The sequence below is a fragment of the Marmota monax genome, unplaced genomic scaffold, assembly GCF_021218885.2.
Source record: "Marmota monax isolate L192 unplaced genomic scaffold, Marmota_monax_Labrador192_F-V1.1 WCK01_AAM20220418_F8-fsc00015, whole genome shotgun sequence".
Classification (NCBI taxonomy): domain Eukaryota; kingdom Metazoa; phylum Chordata; class Mammalia; order Rodentia; family Sciuridae; genus Marmota; species Marmota monax.
Window position 1 is genome coordinate 24128413 of NW_026692194.1, and position 15010 is coordinate 24143422.

Sequence of the window (15010 nt, forward strand, 5' to 3'; positions counted from 1 at the left end):
AAACAGGACCAACATTCACCTAGTTGGTTCCTGCTGCTAAGCAGCAGCCCTGGAGGAGCACTGGTGTGGTGATTAAGGAAGCTTGGGAGGGTCGGACCAGAGGGGACACTCCCTGGATGACTTGTAGCGTGGTGGTAGCGACTGTTTTTTTTTTTTTTTTTTTCAGAAGAACATCACTCAGTGACGCATCAGGACAAACAGAGGTTAATGGAAAGGTTGGTGTTGGGGAGACAGAGCCCCGACAGAGGGGAAGCTTCATGGAGATGGGCCTCAGCATTTGGAGACTCCAGCTTATAATGGCAGGGCAGGGAAGGGTTAAAGGGTTTGGGAACTCCTGTTTCCAATCACTTGTCAGCTAGCTTTGCTCTCAGCCTTATCAGCAGGGATAGGGCCTTGCAGGGAGAGGCTGAGAGCTTTGGTTTCCAAGCTCTTCCCAGACTTGAAACTCTCAGCCTTCTCATTACCTTCTAAGGGCTCCCCAGCTCAGTCTGGGGGGAGGGTCAGGGTAGGGGCTGGGAACCCAAACACATTTAATGGAGTGGACTGCAAGTTACTAAATTGAGCCCTGGGGTGGTGGTGGAGCTGTAGAATCTCAGCAGGAAACCTTCAGTCAAACTGCCCCTCCTCCTCTCCCAGACTCAACAGAAAGCCAGGTTAGTGCAAACCTTGGCTTTGCTGTTATTTAACTCACCGTTGACTAACACCCTTCAATGACTTTCTCTTTATAATTATTGTTAGAATCAGAGATTTCCATGATGTATTTGTGCAGTTTCTTTGGGAACTCAAGTAAAGGGCCTTGCATTTTGGATGAAATTCATTCACCTTGGTAGCTCTGACCCATGCTAGCCCTTTGAGAGGCGGGAGATTCTCAGTTCTGCTGGCTCCTGTGATTACTAAGCTACCCAGTTTCAGTCATCAGGGAATTTGATAAACCTGTTTTCTGTATCTCCATTCAAGTTACTGGTTTAAAAGATGTTGTCTAGAAGAGGGGTGAGGGCAGAGCCATTGGTCATGCTGATACAGATTATGTTCTAGAACTTAACAACCTGTGGTTAGTTTGGGTGTAGTTACTATACCAACTGCTGAGCCCCCATTTTGTACTTCTCTAATTTGCAATCCACCAATGCATCCAGAAGGCTATCTGGAGGAAAGGCAGGCAAGTTTCTGAAATTCAACACACTTGCTTCCCTGAATCTTCCTGATTTGGCATTCTAGCAATTCTGCTAAAGAAGGAAGTCAGAGTCTCACATGAGTGAGATTCTGCAGTAGACAAGAGATAAGTTATGGAAGTCAATGTAAATATCATCACTTATAATTTTGCCAGGAAGAAGAGAGGTATGTGTCAGACTTGCCAGGGAGCTGGGTCTGTAAAAGAGAACTGTCCTCACTAGATGAGTAGTGAGGACCTACAGAGTATTTGAGTGCATCAAGAGAGAGAACTGGGGCCCTAGTTTGTGGAAGAGGTAGGTGGCTGTCTAGTGATTTGGGCGGTCCTGTTACTACAAGAGTAGATATTGGGCTAGAACTAAGGTTTTCTCTTTGCAAATGAACCACTAGTCCCCAATTCTTCCAGGTCAAGAAATTCCAGACAGTTCTGACGGCCCAGACGGTTTGATGCCTCTGCGCTTCTGCCAATGCTGTTCCCTGTGGAATCCCTCTCCCTGCTGGCCCCCTGGTGAACATCTGTCTCTTCTCCATTTTCACTGCAAGTTTTACATCCTCTAACAATTCATCTCTAATTCCTCTTCACTTCCAGATCCAGACTTTCCAGGTAGAGTTCACTACTTCTCCCACTGTGACCTGTTCCTTGTATAGACAACTACATTTGCACTCGAACCACTTTATTATGTAGAGGTTAAGGACACAGGCTTAGAAGTTTGATAGGCTTAGTTTTTAGCTCTGACTGTGCCTCTCTAAATCCCAGTTTCCTCATCTATAATATTGGGACAATAATAAAAACCCAAATAGGACTGACAAAAGGATTTAACAGGAAAGGGGCATGCAGTCATTATTTATTGCCGCATAGCAAAGTACCCCCAAATGCAGTCGGGGTACCAACAATAAACAGTGTCCCCACAGTTTCTGTGAATCAGAAATTTGAGTGTCTAGCTCCGAGTGGTTTGAGTTGGGTCATTCCCACAGTGGAGCAGTCACGGTGGTAGCTAGGGCTAGAGTCTTCTGGAGGCCTGACTGAGGCTGGAGGCTGTGTTTCCAAGGTGGCCCAGTCATGTGGCTGTAGGCAGCAGCTTTCAGTTCCTCCCCATGGGACGGGACTTGAGTGTCTTTATTACATGGCAGCGGATTCCCATAGAGTAAGTGATCCAAGAGAAAGCAAGGTGGAAGCTGCGATGTCATTTATATCTGAGCCTCGGAAGTCACACACAGTCATTTTCACAAATCCTATTAGTTACACATGTCAGCCCTTGTCAGTGTAGAAGGGACTACACAAGCATAGGAATACCAGGAGGTGAGGATCACTGGGAACCCTCTTAGAGGCTGGCTACCACAAGTTCCTAGGCTAAAGTTTAACAAAAGTGTATTATAAAGGCTCAAGAAGCAGTCTTTGCTATCATTATTAATTCATACATGAGTATTCCTTATTAGAAAATAAACCCCCGTAGGTCAGAAATGATGTCTTGGGGCTGTTTGTATTCTAAGTGCCTGCGGTATATGCGGTATATGCAGGTCCACGCTAAATGTTGAACATAAGAATGGAGCCTTGTTAGTCTGGTGGCAGGCTCAGAGTGAATGGGGAAGGAACTCACACAGAGATGTTAAGTAGGATTCTGCAACTCAGCCATGTTACTGGAAATACCCACTGTATAAAATCAAATCCTGACAGTTTCTCACTTTTTTTTTTCCTTTGGTGGTGCTGGGGATGGAACCCAGGGCCTTGTGCATAGGAGGCAAACACTCTAGCAACCGAACTATATCCCCAGCCCCAGTATTAAGAATGTTGGATACCAAAGCGGCAAGCAGGGCAGGGGTATGTCTTATGATTCTCTTTGGAAAAGAGGCTCCGAGTGGCATTTTGGTAGGGAACAATAGTCCCAACTCTGTGATCAAGAGAGTGACTCCACTGCTCTTTAATTCCCTGGGCCAAGGTAGACATGGAAGCCTCTTGATATTTTTGTTATATTCAAATCCCTGTGTTGATGGCTCTTTTCTAGAAGAATTTCTCCTTCTAGAAGACTCCGATGTGCATTTTCTTAGTGTTCATGCAAAGGTGCACAGAGTTTCATGTCAGAGTTCTGCCCAGCTACTGTGGCCCTCTAAGAAGACTGGGGTGTGAGTCTGCAAGGTAACTGATAGCCTGGGCAATATTGAGTTTCTAGCTGTCTAGCTCAGACTGGAACTTTGCTCCTACCCCTCCGGGCTTGAAAGTTCACCAATTGTCCTTTTCCCTCAGACAGAGCCCTCTGTGCTTATTGGTGCTGTGCTCCTGTGCCCCACTTCCCAACATGTCGTACTCCCTTGAGGCTGCCCCTTCAGGAGCCACACAAAGAGCCTGGAGGGGCAGGTGTCCTCTCAGAGATTTCCCATGTAGATCAATTTCCCACTTGCCAGAGGTCTCATTTCTCCCCGGTTCCTTGAAATCCTAAACAAGTGACTTTAATTGTCTTTTTCCTTCCTTAAAGCTAGAGGGACTGGGGTGAGACAGGGAAAAATCTCCTGTTGGAGTGGAGGGAGCTTTGTTGCACTGAACATTATTTTGCCTCTGGATAATAAAAAGAAGATTGTGGCATGCAAATTATGGATGGGAGCCAGACAATATTTAAATTATATCTAAATCAAACCAGGTCACCAAGAGGGATTCTGAAAGGAAATTAAAAATGCTTATTGATTAAAATAAAAAAATTCCATAATTGAGCCTCTTGCAAACAATATTACATATCGGGGGCCATTGTAATCCAAGGCAACTGAACTCTGGACTGACCTTTTTGAAGGAACTTCTTTTATGGTATCTACTTCACCTTCCATTAGGATTTAACCAGAAGAGAACATTCTTAATAGAGATAGCATTGAGATATATGGCCAGTGGGAGAGTTGGGAACTTATGCATGAGTTTTTTTTTTTTTTTTTTCTTTTGGTAGTGAGAACTGAACTAAGGGGTGCTCTACCACTGAGCTACATGCCCAGCCCTATTTATTTTTTATTTTGAGACAGGGTCTTGCTAAGTTGCTGAGGCTGGACTTGAACTTGTGGTCTTCCTGCATTAGTCTCTAAAATCATTGGGATTACAAATGTGTGCCACCCTGCGGATGCTGGGCAGCATGAGTTCTTTGAGTGTGAGATCAAGGTGACAGAGCTGGGCAAATGTGACTATTGATTTTCAAATCCCCCTTCCACATAGCTGTGGAGAGAATTGTGTCATTACTGTTAGAAAACCCAGCCAAAGTGTTCCCTTGGAGACGGAAACACAAAATAAGTTTTTAAGAAACATTTTTTGGGGGGAGGTGTCAAAAGAATGTTAACAAGATAGTTGATTAAGTTATACAACAAAGTTAAAAATAAATACTTACGACCAGTTGAAATATTTAAAAAGATGCCAACAGAAAATATGGAGCTCTCAGAAGGGAACCAGGGAATGGGGCAGGAAAGACACAATGAAAGGATGGCATGGGAATCAAATTGAGGAAACGGGACTTTTAACCAATGTTTATTAGAAAAACAACAATCATTGATTAAAACAAACAGATTGTGGTTCTAGGAAAGAGGAAACAGAATGGTCAGCTTAGGAAAGGCTGTGTAATTTGGATAACTGGGTTTTATCCATAGTATCCCTCATTTACTCTGCAGTTAAGATCATTGTTTTCAGTTACTTTCATCAAGTAAATAATAAATTTATTGGACACATGCTGTACACCAAGCTCTGTGTTAAGTGTTGGGGATAAAACACCTATGTATCTTTATAGAGACATAAAATGTGGTCCCAGTTTTACATAAATGCTTAGGCTATCGTCAAAGCAATAAGGCATAATTACAGCTAAAATTCATTCAGTACTTATTACGTATTGAACACTTTCTAAGCACCATAATCCCTTAAGACAGCAGACATATGTTTTGGTCACATTTGTATCTCTGTTGCTTAGGACATAGAGATTCAATAAATATATTTAAAGAATCCTTGTTGAGAGCCACAGCCGAGTTGGGATGGCACCTAGCATTTTGCCAGAAGGAGTGGTTGAGAGGTGACACCAGGGAGCCATTAAGATGTTGATAATTGTAAGCTTTCTGTCGAAGGAACCGCTGAGCTAGAGCCAGTCCGCAGAGGTGAAGGTGGGAGTTCATAACCCACTTGAATCAAAGTGTGGAATATGATATGTCAAGAAATTTGTAATGTTTTGAACAACCCACAATAAAAAATTAAAAAAAAAAAGATGTTGATAATTAAGTTAAGCTGTGTATAACTGCTGTGACTGGATGATGCTGGATTGAAACAGGCTGTGTATTCAGTTGTATATAGACCCCTGCTGTCCGGCAATAGGGTGGCTCCTGCTGCCTTGGGCGCCCACCTGCTACTTTGGAGTTCTCGAAGAGTTCCCCGTTGAGTGGAGCCCGGTGGAGGGTGAGAGAGTTCCCGGGGAGTGTGCGTGGAGTGCTGGTGGAGTTGGGGCAATAAAGGAGTTCCTGTTTGAACCTACAAGTGCCTCGTGGTGGCTCGGTTATTTTGTGCCCAGCCAGACTGCGGCAAATCCTTACAACTCTGAGTGGGTACAATTGCTCACCTTATTTCACAGATGAGGAGACTGGGGTCCAAAGAGGTGAAGCTCTTGCTCATCTTCAAAGTTAGGAAGTGATGGGATAATGAACCCAGGAAGTCCTGTAAAGTACGGCACAATTCTAACTCTTGATAAGTATTGGAGTAACCAAAATGAAAGGTGGGAAGTGTGTTTTCTAAAAAACTTCTACGGAAGAGAGGAGAGGGAAGAGGAGGCTCACTGAAGGGGATAGCATTTTGATTGGGTCTTAAAATGTGGGTGAGATTTCCACAGATGGGTGCAAGGGACTGTGTCTTCACGATGGAGGGACATCATGAGCTGGCACTCAGAATTGGAAAAATGAAAGGTGTATTTGGAGAGTTTTGCAACTGCAGTTTGCTGGGTTGGGTTGGAAGCTGTGAGGAGCAGGGCTTCTCACACTGTCAGGTGCACAGGAGTACCAGGGGCTCTTGCTAAACTGCCCTTTCTGATTCAGCAGATTCTCTAGGCAGCCCCTGGTGAGGCCAAGGCTGCTGATCTTGGACCACACCATGAGTAGTTGGCTCTAGCAGGCCTTGCTTTCCTGGCTCAGAGGAATGGATTTTCCTTGGTTAGCCCAGAACTTCATGGATGGATTTTAAGCAGGGAAATAAGACTTCAAAGGCAGGTTGGTAGTAGTAGAGTAAGATGCTCTGCAGCAAACCCGGGCTTTGGTTCCTTAAGCTGCTAACTTGTAACCCTCAAAATTCAGAATCTCAATTGAGTCAGGGTCCAGGCAGGGAAACAGAAACCCCAGAGAAAATTAACAGATGATTTAGCCCTGGACCTCCGAATATCACTTTCTCACCAGACCTGCCTAAAAATTCTTCTTTCCTTTCTCTAGGACTGCCTGGAGCAACATCTGTTCTTATCCTCTAGTGGTTAGAAGAGGAGCTAAAATGTGGGCTTGACCTTGCACTAATCTTGTAGGCTCGCCCAGGCTGGGCCCTGTCACCCAGCATACTCAGAGCTACTCACGGAATGAAAAATGCTGCTAATATCAGTCTGCTAAAAACATCATCAGGAAATTAAATCTGTGGCTTTAAAAAAAATCCCACACTGATTTTCTGGCACTGGTGTGTCTCCCAACTGGGATCTCTCCTTCTGCCTGGGGGCCTCCTTCCAGCCTCCTCCCTCCTCTCTGGGCTCTCCCCTCTGCAGCCTCCCTGCCTCTCCTCCCTCCTTTCCTTAGTACCCTGCAGGGCCTGCTGGCTTTCTTCTCCCTGGGCTCCTCCCTGTGGCTTTAGGCTTCCCTTCCTGTCTCCAGGCTTCCAGCTTTTCCACAGCTCCACGGAAGCATCTGTCTGTCTCTATTTCACTTCCCATCAGGGAATCCTAAATGCTGAATAGGCCCTTCAGACTAGGCCCTGAAGGGGACTTGGCTAGGGGAGTGGGGGTGGGGGCGCTGGGGACCTGGCAAGGCCATACAGAAGCCCATTGATAGGCAGCCCCTCAACACACACAACCCAGTCCAGCCTCCATGGCTCCGGGTGGAGAGAGGCGTCCCTTGAGGCTGTGGCCAACATCCTGGCCACCATGAATGACCTCAGTGTCTCTGGCTGCATGGGGGACGTTCGCCCTGTGGCCTCCAAATCCTTCAAGCCCATCGGCCTCACCATCGGTGTGAATATATTCGTCTTGAAAATAATGGTCGGGACATCTCCATCAGTGGTGCTGATTTCATTAATTGGAAGAATTAGCTCTTTGTGGCCAATGGTGGAATACGGAGCCAAGACACACGGAACACTTTTCCCCAGTGACCCAGAGACCCTTGGACGAACTCCTGGGTGCCATGAAAATGGATCGTTTTGCAGAAAGAATACCGTTGGATGTTTATTTAACATCACTCCTCATCCCCCCCCCCCCCCCCAAAAGGCCTTCAGATCATGCTCACATCTGGCTGCTTTTCTTCCCTCACTTTTACATACAAAGCCAGGCAGGGCAGGGAGGAAAACGTCATCAGGCTGAAAACATTCAACAGCAAAGTGTAAATTAAATGTGTGGAGAGGCTAGGGGAGGAGGAGCCTTGGGTGGGGGTGGGGTGGGGTGGGCAGAGAAGTAGGGACACTATCTTCACCCCATTGTGTATGGGCAGAGCTAGTTCTGCATCCTACATCTGCCATTAGGATCTCTGTGACCTTGGGTAGATATCGAACACTTGGAGCCTCAGTTTCTTCACTGTTGTGTTGGGAAATACACATTCAGGGGCTGGTGGAGGATTAAAGGGGATGATGTACATAGAGCTTATGGCACTGCTGGACTACTGATGGCCACTGTTATTGTTGTTGCTGGATCAAAACCAGATCAGAATCTCAACTGTTCCCATACCTTAGAGACTTACCATTACTAGCCTCATTTAGGGAGACAGATGGGCAAAAATATGTCCAATGGAGGGAGACAGATGGACAAGAAATGATGATCAAGGGATTGGATGGAATGACAACCCAATGGGGCAATGGGCAGATGGAGCATCTCATGGGGAAAGCGGATTTATGACAACAGAGCCTGTGGGTCCTGTGGGAGGGACAGATGGATGAGGTTCCAACAGGCAAGATAGAGAGATGACAGGCCAAAGTGGAAGACAGATGGACAGCAATTTCGTAGTGGGGTGGGAGAATGGGACTGGGCAACCCTATGATGGGGGAGAACAGATGGACAGCACGTTGATACTGGAGCTTGGGCTTCCTGTTTAGTCTCTATTCCTCAGGCCTGGACATCCCTGAATGCGTAAGAACCCCAGGGGCTCTGTGGTTATGAGAGAGAGAGAGAGAGAGAGAGAGAGAGAGAGAGAGAGAGAGAGAGAGAGGTATCACGATTCTGATTCGTGGCCTGAGAGACACTAGGCACCAGGATCAGACTGGCCTCTGTTCCTCCCCACTCCCATGGCCCCTCCCTGGGTGGCCCTGCAGATAAAGGCTCAGCCTTGATGAAGAGAAAGAGGAAGAGGAGGAGGAGAAGGAGGAGGAGAGAGAAAGCTGTTATTTGAAAGAAAGGGGGGAAAAACTGGCTAAAAGTTTTATTTATTTAAAATAAAGGTTCAGTTATGCTTGACTGTAAACACACAGCCCATCCCTCCCTCCTTGGCTCTTCTTGTGGCAGAGGGCTCGGACCACACAGCAAGTTGGGGGCCGGAGGCAGAGAGAAGGCCAGTGTGGGCTGTAGGGAGGGGTAGGACTAGGCTGTCCCAGGTGTGGGGAGGGGAGAGTGGCCTGGAACTCACTGACCTGCTGTGCACAGCTGGGCTGGGCTGGTGCTCAACCGCTGGTCCCTGGCTCCCAGCCCTTCAGCACACAAACCCGCAATAGACCATGCAGCTCCAACTCCACATGCAGCACACACATGCCCGCAGCCCAGAGATGGCACAGGCAGGGGAACAGATGCTCACGGGCATGCAGGCCTGCCTCTCAGCTCTGTCTCTGTTTATCTCTTTGGCAGATAGCACAGTAGGGTCCTAGAGGAGCTGGGCAAAGCTCCAGCTGTGAGTCACCTCTTCTATTTGAAGTAGAAATCTTTACCTGCCTCTTTCAGGTTCCACCTGACTTCCTTCATGTATTTCGGTGACTGAACCATTTGGGTGGCCAGTAAGATCCTCAAAGCTCCCTGGAGAAGGGAGATGGTGTGGATGGAGAAGAAATTGGAGCGTAGATAGTTGGAGGACCCTGCCTTGCAAATCCTTTGTGAAAAACGTAGCTCTGTGCTGCGTTGGTGGCCCAGCTAGCCAGGGAAGGGCTGTGGTATGCAGGGTCAGGAGGGAATAGGCAGGAAATGATTGTGATAAGAGGCTTCCCTCTGGCCTACTCCCCTTGTTTCCAGACTGGGCTTCAGGATAAGGGCCAGGAGCTGGGCCTGGACATCAGGGACCTTCTGAGGAGGCTGCTGCCAGGTCAGCCTTTGGGACTGCAGCAGGAAGGGCTGCAATTGCAGGGGCCCCTGGGACCTGATGGGCAATGCCTGGGAATAGAAATGGCCCTGGGAGCCCAGCCAGGGCTACCTTCCTTTGTAGGGTAACTTTGGGTTCAGGAATTTCAATCAGACTTCATAAAGCAAAATCAATTTCTTAAAAAAAAATACCCCTCCCCTCAACTTGTGAATCCACATTGCTAAGAGGGTAGAGCAGGTTACAACTACAGCCTGGCCCCAGGGAATTTTGTGCTTTGGATGGATCCCAGTCGGAGTACAAATGGAAAAGGGAGTAATGTACACGAAGACCAAGTGGACACCCTGAGAAAGAAGGGATCAAACCCCAAAGGGTCAGCTGCCGGAGGAGATCAACTGAGTCCTCAGGAATGTGTGTCTTGCAGTCATTTGCAAAGCCTGGTGCTCCTTGGGCTCCGGCTGTCTCCTCTTTGCTCAAGGCCCAGTGACTCCACCATCTGTGGTTGACTTGGATAGCTCACAAAAGAACTGGAAGTGCTGCAGAGGAAAACCCCATGGGCGGTGAGGTCTCGGGGCCCCTCACTATTGTACCAGGGCCCCTTCTGAAGGATTAGCAGCTTCTATTTGTCCCTGGGGGCTGCACTGTAAATGCCTGTGTAATGCTAATTTGTGGTTGGCAGGAGATTGATTGGGAAGGAGCTGAATAATGGCAAGACAAGGCTGAGCTCTCTCCTACTTCTGGAGTGGTTGGTGTGTGTGTGTGTGTGTGTGTGTGTGTGTATGAGTGGGAGTGTGTCTTCTTGGAAGAAAGTAGCAATAAGACCCCAGAAAGGATGATTATAAGAGAAGATGAAGTCCGGATGGGAAGATTTTTGAAAGAGGCAAGAGTAGAGAGATGGTGGTGCTGGACGCCAGGAGTTTTTGACCCAATGATGATGGAAAAGAAATGGAGTCAGGTGAGTAAACAGGTAGGCAAGGCTTTTTTTTTTTTATGACAGTGGAATGCATTACAAATCTTATTACACATATAGAGCACAATTTTTCATATCTCTGGTTGTGGAAGAGACACCACTCCTGCAAGAAGATGTCAGGCTGGCTCTCTCAATGGAAGAAGGGAGCTTATTTTTATTGGTCGCTTGCAGAGGTGGCAATGCCAGTTGGCACTTCACAAAAGCACTTTGCCCTGTCTATGCTGAAAATAAGTTACTGCAGCTGTTCAAAAGGACAGCTAAAGGCACCCTGACCTCAGCAAAGCGAAGCCGACACTGGTTGAGGGTGGCACACACCAAGCCTCCTGGCATCTTCCTATTGAGCCAAGGCTTGGAAGTGCATGTGCTCTTTGTCACACAGTGGTCCCCGTCTCAGTCTATGGAGTCTGGGATCACAAATTTGGAGAGTTTTTTTCTTTTTCTTTTTCCTGACAGGAGTAACATGCTACTTACTGTTTTTACCATATTCTATTCATCAGATCCAAGTCCTAGGTCCAGCCCACACATAAGGGGAAGGGATTCTACTTGGGAGGTAAGAATCATTGAGAGCTGTATCAGAAGCTGCCTATGACATGAAGAAAGATTCCAGCAAAAGTGCCTGGTACATACTAAGCGCTCAAGAAAAAGATATTTTTGTTATTTGGACAATGACTTGTCTAGGATGTGTGCTAGGTTTTCCCAACATGGCCTGGGTGGTCTCTGATGTCCCAGCTTCAATTCTATGGGTATTGCTGGTTTTTCTGGGAAGGTGTTTCCCTCTGGCACCCTGAGGTTTGTGACCAGCTCTCTGGGCGCAGGCTTGCAGATAGAGGGTCGATGCTAACTCACACTCACACAATCTTCCTCAAGTCCTCTTCACAAACGTGTGGTCTTGCATCGTGGTCAGTGTACAGATATTTTAATTTCCTGCTCACCTGCTCTGTGGAGGATCTGATTTCTTCTTGCTTTTATTTTTCTCTCCAGCAGTCTGTGGACAGCTACTTCTGTCTGACCATCTGGTAGCCATTCACCTTTATGGCGGCTTGAGAAAGGAATTAATTTCACTTGTTTCTTTAGCAATATCTGCCTCTTTTGACAGCAAGTTACCTTTATCACCTCTTAAAACTCTTACTATGTTGGTCCTTCTGGTCCCTTGGGGACTCTTTAGATCCCCTAACTTGGTGCAACTGCATCTCCTCTGGCTCAGTGTTCCCTTTCTCTTTGCTCTACCCTTTAAACATCCTACATACTTCTGAGTCTGCCGTTGCCTTCCCCATCCGCTGTCTGTGGAGAGTGATGGATTTGGCCCCCGTAGACCAACTGGAGTGTAATCAGAAAACAATCAACTGAAAGAGAAAATGTGACCCCTGCCCTGATCCTGCCCTTCTGAGGACTTCTTGAAGCCTTCAGTTTAATTCTGGTGGGTAATTTGGGGAGGGGCAGGGTATGGGAAGCTAGAGAAAATTCCTGGGTAAGAATGAGGTGCGTGGGAGCCTCTTCATTCTGCTCTGGCTTTGTATCCCAAGTGTCCCAAAGGCCTACTGTTTCCTCTAAGAAATCATGGATTGGTATGGCAATTAGCAGATGGGACATCAAAGGACTCTGTTGAGGAGCCTGAGCATAGCCCACCATGCCGGGTTGTGTTTTGCTATGGGGAGTGTTAGAATTCTCTCTGGCCATAGAATCCAAACACTTTTGATGAATGCAATGATATACCTTCTCTGAAAATGGTGTTGCATGGAGTGGGTCAGAATGATGGCAAGGACTGTCTCCTAGAATCTTAAAACTCCTTTCCACACCGTCCATGTGCTAGTTTCTAGTTGATATGGTCACCATTTCTAGGGCAGAGTAGTTTATATAGTCTGTCGTGTGGATCCCAGCCTCTTCACTTACTAGCTGTGTGTCTTTAGCTAGCTTCTCAAGGTCTTGGTTTTCTTATCTGTAAAATGGGCATGTGCTGGTTTTTATTCTCATAAGGTGTCTATGAGAATTACATAAAGTAATAAATATAATACTATACTTGGCATAGAATACCTGGTTCCTCAAAGTCTATTAGATTTATTTATTATCTCCGCCCCCAGGGCTTTCCAGCAGCTGAAGCCTCAGTTTTGGGAGCTTACCATCTCTGCTATACGTCCTATGGAGACATCCCTTTCTTCCCCCTCCCTCGACTGTTGAGCTGTTAGAGTTTGCAGCCAAGGACACTGCACATCAATCTCTCTCCTGGACACTCTGTCCCTGGGACTTTGGCTCCTCTCCCTGCAACTCTGTCCCAGGCTCCACTGCAAAGCGTGAGTCAGTCTCCAAGTCCTGTCAGCTGATCTCTGTGGTGTGTCTGCTTGGGGCTTCGGGACACTCGGGCTGGGAGGTCTTGCTCCTTATCATGGGTGACCCTGCTGTGAACCTTTCTGAGGCAGTGGGGAGAAGTGTAAAACATTCAGACAAGTTGTTATTTGTCATCCCTCTCGCCCACCCCTAAAATATTAACGGAATTTCACTCACTCTCCAAAACACAGAATTCGGTCAAAACCCTTTTTGTCTGTAGACACAGAGTGAACATTTAATTTGGCTCTGGAGCTGTGCTGAAAAACGGCTCCAGTGGCCAGATGGGGTGTCTGTGGTGGGTCGGCTCTCCCTGGGCGAGGAGGTGTGACACAGGGAGGAGTCGGTGTGGCCTGAGGCTCTGTGGTGATCCTAGGCTGTGTCCACAGCTGCCCCAGGCTGGAAGAATCCTCAGCTCCTGCAGGACACCCTGGCAAAGCAGTGCCCACAAAACAGCTGGTTGTCTTTCTCATGTGGAAACTGGCTCAGTGGTTTCTGTGGTAATAGGACTCCCCCACTCTGTCTCTGATGAGCTCCACTGAGAAGCTTTCTGGCTGGGGTGTCAAAGCCTGGGATAGGGAACCTTTTCAGAGAGGTTGAGTTATCTACATCCTTTATCCATAGGGAACTGGGCTTTGTAAACCCAAATCATTTGTAAGATATAAAGAGTGAAGCTGTAAGCTGGGGTGTTAGGGTGTTAGGGAGGTTGGCTGAGCTAGGAAAGAAGGAATGCTGAGTCAGTCGATGCAGGCAGATTTTGATGAGTGTTGTGAATTACCGGTTTGGCACGGGGACATGGATTGGCTTTGTACCAAATCATTGGTGTGTGTGTGGGGGTGGTTGGGAGAAAGGCTGGCACCAGCAGAGACCCCGACAGGGAGGCTTAGATAGACTGACAGTATCTGTGAGCTTCCTCTCAGACCCTGGAGGGCTTGTGGAGAATCCAAAGTCTTCCTCAGGAGGTAGAATTGATTAGCCAACCCCTAAAGGAGGAGGAAGGTCATTCTTCTGTCTCAATTACTAATGCCCTGTCCACTGGGAGGGATAAAGCATATTTCTCAGATAAGAAAACAGAAGTGAGGAATCTAGAGGGTAGGAAAATTGGAATGAAGATATTTTTCCTTTCTGATTATTCTAGAAAGACAGAAATGACTAGATGGTGGATGACAGTTGCCCTTTTGTATGGAGACTCAATGTAGAAGGAAGAGAAAGAGCTGGCAAGTTCTGCAAGCTAATTATACTTGGAGCTGAAACTTATATTTGGAAGCTGACAAAAGACCATTATCTTGCCTTTACCTGGGTTATTTCCCTACTTATTTATGAATTTATAACATAAGGGAGAACAGTTACTAGATCTCTGCAATTATTAATGGAATGATACTAGAAGATACTAGAAGAGCCTGCTGACTTCTTCATGATTTAAGCCGGTGGGTTTGATTCCTGATTTTCATAATCTGTACCTGGAGGTTTGTATGGGAGAGAATCATTGGGGTAGGCAAGAAACATGGTACCCATAAACCGTGAGGGCACCCCAGAGATCATGACAAGAACATTCTTCTGACAGCTGGGGACAGCTTTCTGTGGGTGAGTGGAGACATAATCCCTTTTATCCTGGCTTTGGTTTGCTTGACTACCTCTTTAGTAGTGTTTTTCATGGCTGCAACAGGTGTCAGACTGCAGACAGGGGCTGAGAGCTGGCCAAGGTCCTTTGTGACCTATATGGCTGGACTATGAAGTCTTATTCTCAATTCCCCATTGCCATGGGGATGGGAGATAAGATATTGTGTTCATTTCTGACAAAAGTCTAGGAACCAGTTGGGAAGAGCAGACTCTTCTTATGGATCTCTGTTCCCTCCTGCAAAATAAGTAGCTATCATGGAAGATGCTGGGGGCAGGAGTAGATACCAGGAGGGATGAAGATGTCCAAGGGGTTCATTGCTGCCTTGGAAAATGGTACCATACATTTGCAAATCACATGCAGTCCAAAGAGAAGAAACAGCTGGATTCTTTTCATCGCCTAGCTTGCCTATTATCTCCAGCTAATACACCATACTGAGAGTGCAGAAACCTGGAAGTGCACCATAGTGGGGTGCAGCACTGGAT

General features: G+C 46.8%; 1 long non-coding RNA gene across 1 annotated transcript; it reads left to right on the top strand.

Moving 5' to 3' along the window:
• Positions 1-469: 469 nt before the first annotated feature.
• LOC124080099 (uncharacterized) lies at positions 470-7079 on the top strand. The gene is made up of 3 exons (XR_006847588.2): positions 470-653; positions 1574-1771; positions 6586-7079. It is a non-coding gene; the product is annotated as an uncharacterized LOC124080099 (long non-coding RNA).
• The last annotated feature ends 7931 nt before the right edge of the window (positions 7080-15010 follow it).